Source organism: Sciurus vulgaris (genome assembly GCF_902686455.1).
Source record: "Sciurus vulgaris genome assembly, chromosome: 13".
NCBI lineage: Eukaryota > Metazoa > Chordata > Mammalia > Rodentia > Sciuridae > Sciurus > Sciurus vulgaris.
This window is the reverse complement of record NC_136474.1, coordinates 61032804-61046566: the sequence shown is the minus strand read 5'-3', so window position 1 is coordinate 61046566 and position 13763 is coordinate 61032804. Positions and strand designations below refer to the sequence as shown.

The 13763-nt window shown below is 41.4% G+C and overlaps 1 pseudogene across 1 annotated transcript; it reads right to left on the bottom strand.

Annotated features, from left to right (window-relative positions):
- Window positions 1-236: 236 nt before the first annotated feature.
- On the bottom strand, window positions 237-3980 carry LOC306642773 (growth arrest-specific protein 7-like; annotated as a pseudogene). Its single transcript has one exon. The product of its transcript is annotated as a growth arrest-specific protein 7-like (transcript).
- Window positions 3981-13763: the final 9783 nt, after the last annotated feature.

Sequence of the window (13763 nt, the reverse complement as noted above, 5' to 3'; positions counted from 1 at the left end):
TTTGGGGGGCTTCAGTCTTGGAGACAAGGGCAGGGTTGTAGGTCTGTCTTCTTGGCCTGGGAATATTTGGGATCCCCCAGCTGGGCCATCAGATCACCCTTCTGAAATCACCAGCTCTCTCCTCTCTCCTCAGTGGACAGGACAGTGGGTGGGAGGGCAGCTTCACTCAGCAGGAGACACCATCTCCTCTCCGGGGGACACTCAGCCCCTCTCCTGGGCAGGTCCCCTGGGGCCACACAGGCGTGTCTAGATCTCCGTGTCTATAGGGCGAATGTTGCCCATTTTGTGCTCTCTGACCCACAGCTCTCTGTCTTTGGCCAGGTCCACTTTTTGAAGCAGTTGGTCCACAGGCTCAACTGTGCTTTGGTTGAACATGTCCGTCTCGTGCCGCAGTTGTGTGTACTGGCACAAGTGTTGCCAGATCATCTCCACCCTCTCCACTTCCAGCTGCTCCAGCTCCAAAGTGGTGGTACCATCTCTTCAAACCACTTAGACTGGGTCTGATTGTAGAGGTCCACACAGTGCATGAGGTCATCACCAGCCTGTGTGGACTTCTTCCGGGTCTTCTTGAGGTCCTCCTCTGTCTTGTTGCTCAGCCTGATCTCCAGCTGCTGGGTCTTCATCTCCAGGTCTCTCTGCCACTCTGTGAGGGCTTTCTGGGCTTTCTCCACTGATGCATAGCAGCTGAAGAGTTGCTTGCCGAGGGCAGGGATATGGTGGTCACGCTTTTTCATGTCTTTCTTGAAGTTCTCACGAAAGTTCATTAGGGGCTTTTCTACCTTGCTGTGAAGCTTGGCAGAGAACTTGAGGTGAACTTCTACTTCATCTGCCAGGCTCTTTTTCACCTGAGCCCACACTTCTCCCAGGGAGCCTTCCTCCTGTGCAACCAACGAGTTCTGAGAGAGCTTAGCCAAGTTCTTCGCTTATTCTTCTTCAATCTTTATCCTCTCTCGGACAAATTCAGACATTTCTTTCTGCATTTGTTTGCCCTTCAGTTGCTTTTGGAGCAACAGTTCGAACCCCGCCTTGGTGCCATTGCTTTGGGGGTCTTTCTTATCGGCCCAGAAGTAGTCACAGTAGCTCCACTCCATTGGCTTCAGCAGTTGCTGTTCAGGCATTGTGTCTGGGTGAGGGAATATCACGCAATTTATCATCTTCTCTGTGTGGTCAACTTTATTTTCAAAATTATATATTTTGTCTTCATTGCCTGAGGTTCTGTCTTCCAAGTGGTCTCCTCTGTTGGTGCTACTTTCCATTGAATTTTTATTTTCATTTATTGATTCCTTCATTTCAAAGATTTCTTCTAGATTTCTTTTCAGAATCCTCATCTCTTTATTTAAGTTATCTTCCTTCTCCTGAAACATAGCTCTGATTTCACTCTTTATATTTTCCTTAAAGTCATGAAGCAGTTTTACTAAGTAAATTCTGAACTCCTTTTCTGACATTTCTTCTCCTGGTTTGTCAATGGAGTCTATAATTGGAGCATTCTGGTTTGTTCGGAGTGCTTCATTCCCTTTTTTATTTTTTTCATTTTGTTTGTGTGTCTTCCCATCTAGCCGTGGGGATCTGAGGCAGTACAGTTTCTACCCTGCAGACTTATAGTGTCTCTGAAGGTTTCCAGTACCTCAAAATATGGGTTTCAGTTTCCAAAGGCTCCGCCACACTGCAGTCCCAAGATGGGTCCTGGATCGCAGATGATTGATAAACTCCAGCATAATTTCTTCATTGCAAGTTTTGATAGAATTTCATCAGTGAAATCATCTATGAATCAAGTTTTCTTTGCAAGTAACTGCACATTCACTTTTTAAAGTCAACATGGGATCTTCAGATTTTCTACTTCTTCCTCTGCCTATTTTGGTAAATTGTGTTTTTCAAGGTCTCAAACATGCAATTTGTTTAATACATTTGCTACCTCAGCATTCACTGTATTATCCTTATTGCACAGGTGAGGAAACAGGAGGGAGGATGCAGGCCAGTAGGCAGTTTTTGATGCACCAGCGACCCACCCCTCTTGCCTTCCTAGGTCTCAAGACTGAGAGTCAGCAACCAGCTTCTGTGTTTGCATACCAACTCAAATTGGGAGAAACTTGTACAAGATAATATCCCACATTGTCAACTGAGCTTTTGCCTTCTTTATGGCCCCAGCAATAGAATATCACTCCACTTGCTTTTTTGAGCAGAGGTTGACAAAATTTATGCCTGGGAAATCCCTGGCCTTATTCCAACTGGGAAAGTGGAACACCTTTTTCTGGGAGACTTGCTGTAGACTTGTATCCACCCAATATTATGTCCACAGAAAATTCATATGTTGAAGCCTTAACTTTCTATGTGACTGTATTTGGAAAGAGGGCATAGAAGATAAATAGGGCATATAATTAAGATTTAGTAAGTCTAAAGATGGCAGCCTTGCAGCAAAGGCTACCAAGGGGCTGTGTACAAATACTGGTCACCCCATTGCTTTTGTCAGAAAAATTCCTTAGACTGTGGAATTGAGTGAGCTAAGAGAACACTTTGCTCAGTTTGGCCATGTACAAAAGTGCTCTGTACCTTTTGACAAAGAGACTGGCTTTCCCAGAGATATTGGTTGGATTCAGTTTTCTTCAGAAGAACTTCGGAATGCACTACAATAAGAAAATCATATTATTGATGGAGGAAAACTCCACAATCAAGCTCAAAATCAAACAAATGTTACAAGGCAGTCAAGCCTGTGAAAAAGAGAAAGATTTGTGATTGTTTCTGATTAAATAATCATAACTGGGATTTTTTTTTAAAGAAAAATTTAGTGAGGTCACAAGGGTGGGACACTAATCTGATAGGATTTGTGTCTGTATTAGTTCAAATTCTGTTGCTATAACAAAATACTGGAGTCTGGAAACTTTATAAAGAAATAGGTTTATTTAGCCACAGTTTTTGGAGGCTAGAAGTCCAAGATTGGGCATCCCTATCAACTTGGTCTCTGGTGAGGGACCCCTTGACTATATCACACCAGAGTGGATGTCATTAGGGAGACAGTGCATGCAAAAGGGACAGTTTACATGGTGACAGGAAGCTAAAAAGTGGATGGGCAAATCTTGCTCTTTTATAACAACCCATTCTGTGTGAATTAGTGGGGTCCCTTGATAACTTCTAAAGGCACTGCCCATGATGACCTAACCACCTCCCACAAGGCCCTCAGCCTATGAAAGTTTCCATCGCCTCAGTACAACCACACTGAGGACCAAGTTTCCAACATACAAATGCTTCAACCACATCCAAACCATAGCAGTGGTGTTACAGTAAGAGACACCAGAGCTCTCTTTCTGCCCCCGAGTACAGGCATTAAGGCAAGGTGATATGATGATATAGGGAGAAGGCAATTGTCTGAGAGAGAGGAAAGGATTCTTCACCAGAAACCAGATTGGCCTGAACCTTTATCTTGAACTTTCCAGATTCCAGAACTCTGAAAAAAATGTGTTGTTTAAGCTAGTCAGTCTGTGGTATTCCGTTAAGGAAACCCAAGCTGGCCCATGAAACAGGCCTGGTATGGTCTTGCTTAGGAATCCAGGCTCTGGGCCCCAAATGGTTTACAAAGGCAATGGTTCCCACTGTGGTTCCTTATCCCTGTGCTGCAGCTGGACAGCCCCCACTTTTCTTCCCATCTGTGGCCCACAGTGCCCACTTAGCATTGATAGTTCAGTCTTTGAACACTGACTGGAATTGGTTCTGCTTTCTTCCCACAAGTTGATGATCTTCCTCAAAAATTGCCTTAAGCCTACAATAAAACTGCCTTCCTCAGGCCCTCCCCTCCACCCCAGCACACTGTAACTGTCCCCACAGTTCCCATGATGCCCTGGGGTGCTAAGGAAGCTCAGGGACACCAGGACAGGGGCCAGGTTGCACTTGGTATGAAGTGGATCTGGGAAGAAGCAGGCTGGATTTAGCTTACAGAACAAAACTGAGGAAGGCACACTGCCTAGGTCACTTCTTCCAGTTGCCCAGGGCTGAGGGTCTTTGGGCTGTGGGGTCGTGGCTCTCTGCTAGGCATGGTGGCTTATTGCACTAAACTTGCAATATCTTGGGGCCAGGGTTGTGGCTCAGAGGTAGAATGCTCACCTAGCATGTGTGAGGCACTGGGTTTGATCCTCAGCATCATATATAAATAAATAAAATAAAGGTATTGTAGGGGGAAAAAAGCTTGCAATGTCTTGCACAGCTCCATTATGGAGTCTGATTCTTCTGGGTTGAGGGCCTTGGTTTAGTTAGTTGAATCGGTTTAAGCTTTGGTTGGGAAGAAGAAGGGGGAAGAAAGGAGAGGATAAAATAGGGGAAAAAACAGGTAGGAAAGTAAAATGGGAAGCAGAGTCCCAGGAGCCAAAGCACAGAGGCTTTCAAGTCCCATGATGGGTTGAGAGGGGACACAGACACTTATACACAGTGACAGCTGAGCCATCTCACCTGACTTTGATTTTTCCTTTGGATGGTAAGACATGCAAGTTCTCAACATTTAGAGCCACCAGGCTCACACATCCAACACCCAGATGCTCACAGGCTTCCTTACCCGTGCCAAATGGCAGAAGGGAAGTGTATGATTGCAAGGAAAAAAAAAAAGCCTCTTAGAGCCGTGGCTCATTTAGTTTGTGAACTTGTAGTTTTGTTTCGTTTTTGTAGACCAGCATGTTTTTGAAAAAGCAGCACAATAATCAGGCTGACATCATCTGGTGTTGGTGAGAATGCTATAAATATTTCCATTTTAAGTCAGGCCAAAGCATTATTTTACAATACTACCTAATCATTTCTTCCAGCAATCACCCAATCAGGACAAATGTCAAGCAAACACTGCAAAGGAAAGAAATCAATATATTGAGAAACAAATGAATTTATACTACTACTACTAACAGCCACCAACCCGCAGGCTGGCTTAAGTTCATAGGTTCTGGATTTCTTCCAGGGGCTTCCACAGAGCCAGGAATGCTTTTGCTATTCACTTATACAGCTGAACTGGCCAGCTGTCCTGACCAGGAGCTTTGTTTATTTGGTTTTCACTTTTCAGCACAAAATACAATCTTGTCTTGATTCCTCTGCCTCTGGGGCTCTCTGAATGTTTTTAACTAGAGTCCTTTCCACTCATGCAAAAAATAAAAAATAAAAAAAAAAATAAGCGTTCCTCCCCTGGGACTGGCGGGTGTCCAGAGCTCCATGGGGGAGGCGGGGTCTGCTTGGACCACAGCTTGCTTGGTCAGCTCATAAATCAGGAGTTTCTCAGTTAAAACTCTCCTGCGGCAGGAAGTTTTATTTAGGGATAGCACTAATTTGGCTTTTGAGCTTGATATGATTTTCTTGTAAACCCAGCAGAGTGCCTCATCTGGGGACTTGTGCCTGGGCTCTGTCCTGTCATCATAACCACATTACGCAGTTTGTGGGCATGTTGGTCTCTGTGTGTCCTGGTGATCCCAGAAAGCTTTCCCCAGATAGAGGATGATTGTCAGAGGTCTGATTTCAAATTTGGTGTCTGCATCAGTGCTCCTAAAAGGTAAGTGGGGTAAAGGTATCTGATGTTGTGGTGGGGGTTGAGGAGTTACAGTTCAGTGTAGAATGGCCCGAGTTTCTTTAAAAAGTAAATGTGCCACTGATATATGACCCAAGGATTGTATTCACTGGCATTTATCCCAGGTAAATTAAAACTGTGTTTAACACAAAAAACTACACGTGAATTTTCATGGCAGCTCTAATTGCAATAGCCCCTAACTGGAAACAGTCTGGCTGTCCTTCAGCCAGAGAATGGCAAGACACTGTGGTCCATCATACCATGGCATACTACTCAAGGAACAAACTGCTGATAAACACAGTCACCTAATGAGGCACCAGAGAATTGTTCTGAGTGAAGAAAGTCAAACCCCAAAGATTACGTACTACTTGGTTCCATTTACATAACTTTTTTTTTTTTTTTTCAGTACTAGGGATTGAATCCAAGGTCTCACTCATTCTAGACAAGCACTCTGTATCACTGAGCCACACACCACCAGCCCTTTTCAATTTTTTTAGTTTTGAGACAGGTTCTGGCTAAGTTGCCTAGGCTGGATTCAAACCTGCAATCCTCCTGCCTCAGAAGGCCAAGTAACTGGGATTATATATAACATTCTTGAAACAAAAAAAAATTATAGAAATAGAAGAACAGATGAGGGGTTAGGGATTGTGGAGGATGAATGGAGGAAGGAAATATATGGAGCTGAAAAAGGGCTACATGAGGGATTCTTGTGCTAATGGAAATGCTCAGTATTTTGATTTCATAAACATCAATATCCTGATTATATGTCGATTTGCAGAATGTTGCTATTGGGGAAAGCTCGATAAAGAGTACAGAGAATCTCCCCCTCCATCTCCTCCTTCTCTTCCTCCTTCTCCTCCTTCTTCCTTTTTTAGATGGAGTCTTGCTATGTTGCTCAATCTGGCCTAGAACTTGGCAATCCTCCCATTTCAGCCTCCTGAGTATCTGGCATGTACCAGGGAAACTTTCTTTATTCTTGCACTGATGGTTCAATCTGCAGTTTTCTCACAATAAAAAGTTTAAAGTGGCCAAGATGAGTACACTGAGAATGTGGTGGCCTTTGAACCAAGACTTAAAAGAGGCGAAGGAGACTGCCAAGCATCTGAGCGGGAAATAACGTCCCTGACAGCAGCTCCACTGCAGGGGAGCATCTAGAAGTCTCGAGGACACAGAAGATGCATCAGAGAGGTAGCTGAGGTCAGACCCAAGGGCCTGAGTCAGCATGGTAAGAGCCAAGGCTTTTACTTTGGGTGACCGGGGACCACAGATATACCAAGCAGCAGAGTGACCATTTCAATAGACCCTTCTGGCTTCTGAATGAAGACAAGACTGCAGGGAGAAGTTGGGAGACAATGAGGAGCCCATAGCCGTCACCCTGGATGACATCTAAATTCCCTCCACTCAGCAAGATGGAGTTTGTATGACCCTGTCTATGACTCTCCTGGATGTGTGTACATGTAGATCTTTAGTACTTCATTTAAGAGTTTCATCTAGAAGTAGTGGTCCCCAAAGTTGGGTGTCTATGCTGCTGATGGAGAGTAGACTACACAGTTGAGGATAGCGGTTGTGAAGGTGAAGATGAGGAATTGTCCAAGGATGTGGACCTCAGGCTGCAGTTTACTCATTAAGCCTTGAGGCAAATGAGATGCAAGCACGAAAACTTAGTGGTTAGGAGAGTAAAAATGCCCTTGGTGATGTGCTCAGTGTTTGCATATATGTCAGTGAGCCTTTGAAGTAGAAATGCATTCCATGGGTGTTTTCAGCCCTTGATATGTGTTGGGAGCTGGTACTCAGTGTCAGGGGTACAGTGCAGAATAAAGCTGGCATAGTCGTTACTCTCAAATAGCTCACCATAGTAAGTGAGTAGACACATAAGTAGAACAGTGAAAAGTCATAATGGATATTATGAAACGAGCAAAGAATAGACTGGGGAGGGCGTATACAGGGAGGGAGAAAATTGTACTCCCTTAAGTCAAAAGGTGGCACCTAGCAGGCAAAGGAGCAGTCAGAGAGGTCCCAGCAGAAGGAACATCCTGTGCAAAGGCCCTGAATGGGGGAGGAGGCACGATGGTGTCCAGAGATGCAGTTGTCTGCCATGCCCACCATCCCTACTTGGCTCTCCCAAGGACAGCACTTGGCATCCAGGGTCCGAGCTTCACATTTCTGCCATTTCTCTCACAAGGAGTCCTAGTTGGGCCTGCCTAATTCTTCACGAGAGCCCAAGAAACAGCTGTAGTTTCACAGTGAATGCAAATCATGCTTTCCTCTGTAAGTATGAGAAATCGTGGGACTATGAAGTGCAAATCTATTAAAAACACCTGTTTCCCACAGCCTCTCCTACACTTGGTAGGACCTTGTGTCTCAGGAGAAGAGGACATGACAGGTGGACTGGTGTCCCTGGGAGCAGGCATGAGAATTATGAGGTTTGCTATCTTGGATATATAGAAGGTGAAGTAAATAGACTAACAAAATGTGCATGCCATGTATATCTGTTTTCTAGGGTTGCAGTAACACAGTACCATAAACAGAGTGACTTCAAATAACAGAAGTGCATTCTCCCACAGCTATGGAAGCTAGAAGTCCAAAATTAAGGTATTGGCAGAAAAATCCTCCCTCCCCTGCTACTCTGAAATCTCTAGGAAAGCATCTTTCCTTGCTTCTCCCAGATTCTGGTGGCCCCAGGTGTCCCTTGGCTTATGGCAGTGCTATCCAACCTCTGCCTCCATATTTACGTAAGCTAGCCTCCCTCTGTGTTCATCAGCTTCACATCATCTTTCCTCTTCTTATGTGGACACCAGTTATATTGGAGTAGGACCCACCCCAATGACCTCATCTTGATTCATTACATCTGCAATGACCCTATTTCTGAATAAGATCACATTCAGAGTTCCTGGGGATTAGGATTTCAACAGATCCTTTTGAGTGATGCAGTTCAGTCCTTAACCATGCCATGCTAGGAAAGAAACTGTAATGAGAAAGAACTGGGCAGCTTTTGCTTCATGGGAATGAGTTACAGATATTGCACAGAGAGGCCATTCTGAGCTCACGTCCACACCCTGGGTCTGCTGATGCTGAATCACTCACCCAAATACCTTTGAAAACATGCTTTACTCTGTGTACTTTTGTTATTGATTTCAAGTTTAAAAAATATTTTTATGCTCCTGAAGACTAGAGCATTTTTGTTAGTAGTGCAAACTCTCATCGTCATGGCTATGAGAGGCTACGGGGTCAGAAAGACATCTGGCCTCAGAGAGCATATGGTACCTGGGGAGACTGAGACATCCCAGGATCCTAGAAGGAGGTCAAGGAACCATCCTGAAGAGGATGAAGAGGGCATCTAGAGAGGACATGCAGGCCTGAGTGGCTGGTTTTCACCCCTTCCTTCATCCCATGGTTGACATGCCTTCCAGTTGGGAAGTAAGGAGGGTATTAAAGGCCAGACCAGATCATGGGAGCCAGCAGGACCTGGACTAGATTGGATAGGCAGTAGGGAGTCATCTAGGTCCCAAGCCTCTGCTGGGAGATATAGGAAACTCAGAATCTCCAAAGACTGGGAAAGGCAGGATGAAGTTGATCAATCAGGAGACACCTGGAAGTGGAGGGGAGGAAACGTCCAGCAACTGGGAACTGTCAAGATGAAGGAGCAAGCCCATCATTTGATGCTCTCAAGGGAGATAAAGATGAGCCTTGGTGCTCTTCTTTAGGGAAGGATGGATGGGTCTGTGATGAAAACCAGGGTGTGCAAGACAAATAAAGGAGAGCTTCAAATAGAAGGGGAAGCTAAATGGCCTCCTGCTTACCAGAGGCAAGTGTGTGGTGGTTTCCATAGGAAGTCCTTCCTCTCTAGATGTCCTCTTCATCCTCTTCAGGATGGTTCCTTGACCTCCTTCTAGGATCCTGGGATGTCTCAGTCTCCCCAGGTACCATATGCTCTCTGAGGCCAGATGTCTTTTTCTGACCCTGTAGCCTCTCTCCCCTCATATCAGCAGCAAAAAGAATACTCTGGAAAGGAGTGGACTGGAAAGATCCAAGGGAAGTGCTCTAGTTGAGAGCAATTTTTCAGTGTCCTGGTGCCATGGACATTACAACTGAACCCACATAAACAAGGAAGTTAGGTGGACATGGTGGCACACACCTGTAATTCAAGGGTTTGGGAGGCTGAGGCAGGAGAATCTTGAGTTCAAAGCCAGCCTCAGCAAAAAGCAAGGCACTAAGCAACTTAGTGAGACCCTGTCTCTAAATAAAATACAAAATAGGACTGGGGATATAGCTCAGTGGTCAAGTACCCCTACCAAAAAAAAAAAAGGAAGGTAAATATATAAATCGTGACCTCAAATGTCCTTCAGCCTCTCACAGGACACCAAGGAAATATTTATATCATGCCTCAGTAAATTAAGCATTCTTTAATTTAGGCTCCAGTTCATTCATATATTTGTTGCTAAATTAAATACTTGAAATAATTCCCTACTTTGAAAATACAAGACTCTTGCTATTCTGATAAATAGATTTTTCAAATCAAAGACTTGAAGTCTTAGGAATTATCTCAAAACACTTCTGATCATAAAATGTCAAAGTCATATTGTGAACTACACTTTTTCTTAATTTAACTTTACTTATTAGTACTAATATCTAAATTAATAATATGCAATGCTTTAAAACAATAAATTTTTTTTTCAGAAATACAATATATGTAACTAGGTCTTCCCCTTAGGAAAGAGAAGAGATCAACAAATCCTCTCCTCTCAAAATAGCTATAAAATTGAACTGAATTATTCAGTAATAATCAATTACTAATTTCTGTAAATTGACCACAGAGAAAAGAATAAACTGAAGAACTCATATTCACAAAAAAACTGTGGAGATTCAGGTTCAAATAATGAAGATTTATGGCCTGTCATGTTTGCCTCCGCCCTCTATCCTAACCCAGTCAGCATGGTTGCTTTACCAAGACAGGACTGGCCTTCACTTGATTTGGAGCGCAGAGAAGAAACCCACAGCTGGCAGCAAGTGGAAAAAACCTGCATCCTGGTTGAGATGGACAATATAGGACTAGCTAGAAATTTAACAGGAAGATCCCAGAGGTGAGATAGCATTAAGGGCTTGAGAAGCCGTCCATATATCTATGGTTGTCTGGGAGCCTATGTGCATGCACAGTGGAAACACAACAGGGCCTGGTGTTAAAGTACTGCTGGATCAGAGTCAAAAACTGCCCCAAATTTTAATGCATTCCCTCAACTCAAACACAGATCCTCCAGTAACAGAATGGGGTATTTGAGCTCAGTTTCTGACGAGTCATTGAGTGACCATTAAGCCATGCAGACACAGAGGTGACTTAAGAAGTCAGCCTTTCTTCCTGCACAAATGATTAAAATGAGAATTATTTTTAAAAGCCCAAGGAGAGAAATCAATATATTCACACTTCAGTGTGAAAGATTCTGTAGTTCAAATGTAGGCAAGTTATAAAAAAAATATAAAGCAATAACAACCAAGACTCTCAGAGGATAAAAAGAAAACTGAATTCAGAGTTGATGTGATATATTATCTAAGATATCCAGTTTTCAACAAAAATTTATGAGTCCTGAAAAAAAAAGTCTTATAGTGGCCCAGATGTTGGATTTAACAGAAAAATACTTCAAAGCTGCTATTTTAAATATGTTGAAAAAGTTGAAGAAAACCAGGTTTAAAGAATTTAAGGAAAATATTATGAAAATGACTCAATAAGTAGAAATGTCAATAAAGAAATAATTTTTTAAAAAAAGAAAAAAATTTAAAATAACTAGATGGAAATTCTAGAGTTGAAAACAAAGAACAAAGTAAAACTTTGGATATATGGGATAAGCAGCATATTTGAAATAGCTGAAGAAAGAATTAGTAAATTTGAGGATAGATAAAATGTTATCTAATATGAAGAACCAAGAGAAAAAATACTGAAAGAAAATGAACTGTCTCAGATATCTGTGGTACAACAGAAGTATACCAACTACATAATGGGAGTTCCAGAATGAGAGATGAGAGAGAGATGAGAGGAAAAAAAAAAAAGGAAAAAAAATGGCTAAAAACCTTCAAAATGTGATGAAAAACATTAGTCTGGAGGTCTAAGAAGTCTAATGAACTTGAAGTTGGAAAAAGACAAAGAGATCGTCACTTAATCACATCAAATTGTTGAAAACAAAAAAAACAAAGATAAAATATTGAAAACAAGAAAAAAACTATAAGAGAACAATACAAATAAATTCTCATCAGAAAAAAATGAAGGAGAGAAGGTAAGGGAATTCAAAGTGTTGAATAATTGTTAGCCCAAATTTCTATAATCTGCAAAACTATCTTTCAAAAATAAAAGTGAAATAAAAGATATTCAAAGATAAGCAAAGACTGAAATAATGTGTTGCTAACAGATCTGCCTTTATTATAGAAATATTATTATTTATTATTAAGAAATAATAAAGGAGGTCTCTCAACGTGTTAATTACCTTTATATCACTATAACAAAATGCCACAGATAATAAACTTATAGAGAAAAGTTGCATCTTGTCTCACAGTTTTGGAAGTTCAGTCTATGATCAATTGTCCCTGTTGTTTTAGGCCTATGATCAGGCAGCACATCATGGCAGGAGTGCACAGCAGAGCAAAACCATTGACTTCGTGTCCAGAAAGCAAAAGAGAGGAAGAGGCAGAGGCCAGGATCCCACAACCCATTTTGGGAGCATGCTCCCAATGACTTAAGGACTTTCCTAAGGACCTACCTCTTAACAGTTACACCACTTTCTAATAACATCACCCTAGGACTATGCTTTTAATGTGATCCTTGGAGGACAGGTAACATCCAAACTATAGTATTCAAAATGAAATATCACACCAATTAATAGCTTGAATTCACAAGAAGAGAAAAAAAATCAGAAATGGCAAATATGTAGGTTAATACAAAAGACTTAATGATATACATTGTTCTATTATTTCTGCAAATTGCACAAGATTATATTAAACAACTACACTGGATTGTTTGTAACATATATGGATATGGTACTATATATGACATTAATGGCACAAAATTAGGGAAGGGTAGGAAGGAAATGGAGCTATATTAGACCAATGTTGCCATATTTTACCAGAGCAAGTTAGTTTTAAGTAGATTGTGGTATGTTGAAGTGTATATTGATTCCCAGAGCAAATTCTAAGACATTAAATCAAAACTATTGTTTAAAAATCATCCAAGAAATTAAAATACTGTACAAAATTATTTGCTTAACACAAAGAGAGGTAAAAAAGGAATAGAGGAACAAAAAATGTATGAAGCATATAGAAAACAAATGTCAAAATGGCACATATAAATCTGAGCACATTAATAATTGCATTAAATGTGAATGGAATATGTACTCCAATCAAACTCAGAAATCGTGAGACTGGATAAGAGAGAAAATCTAACTATATGTTATGTACAAGTCATATACTTTCAATTCAAAGGCACAACTAGGTTGAAAGCCAAAGGCTATCTGCTTTCACCACTCCCATTTAACATGTTATTGGAGGTTCTGGCCATTACAACAAAAGGTCAGTCAAATGTATTGTGTATGGAATGGAACAGAAAAATAAAAATTTTTATTCATGAACAACATGAATATTAAAAAAAAATGTGTGTGTGTGTAAAATTTGGTCATGTCTCAGGATAAAAGATCAATATATAAAATCTAAAATTTTTACAATTAACAGTCCAAAAATGAAATTAAGAAAGTCTTACAATAGTATCCAAAGAAATAAAGTACTTCAGAAGTTCAAGACTTGGGCTGGGGGTATGACTTGATGGCAGAGTGCTCAAGGCCCTGGGCTCAATCTTTAGCACCACATACACACAAAAAAGTACAAGACTTGTACACTACAATGTAAAACATTTCAAGAGAGATTAAAGATCTAAATAAATGGAGACATAGTCCATTCTCATGGATTGAAAGAAACACTATTATTAAGATGACTTCTCAAACCACCATTTGACCCAGCTACCCCACTGCTTGGTCTATACCCAAAGAATTTAAAATCAGCATTCTACAGTGATGCAGCCACATCAATGTTCATAGCTGCTCAATTCACAATAGCTCAACTATGGAACCAACCTAGATGCCCTTCAATAGATGAATGAATAAAGAAACTGTGGTATATGTACACAATGGAATATTACTCAGCCTTAAAGAAGAATGAAATTATGGCATTTGCAGGTAAATGGATGGAGTTGGAGAATATCATGCAA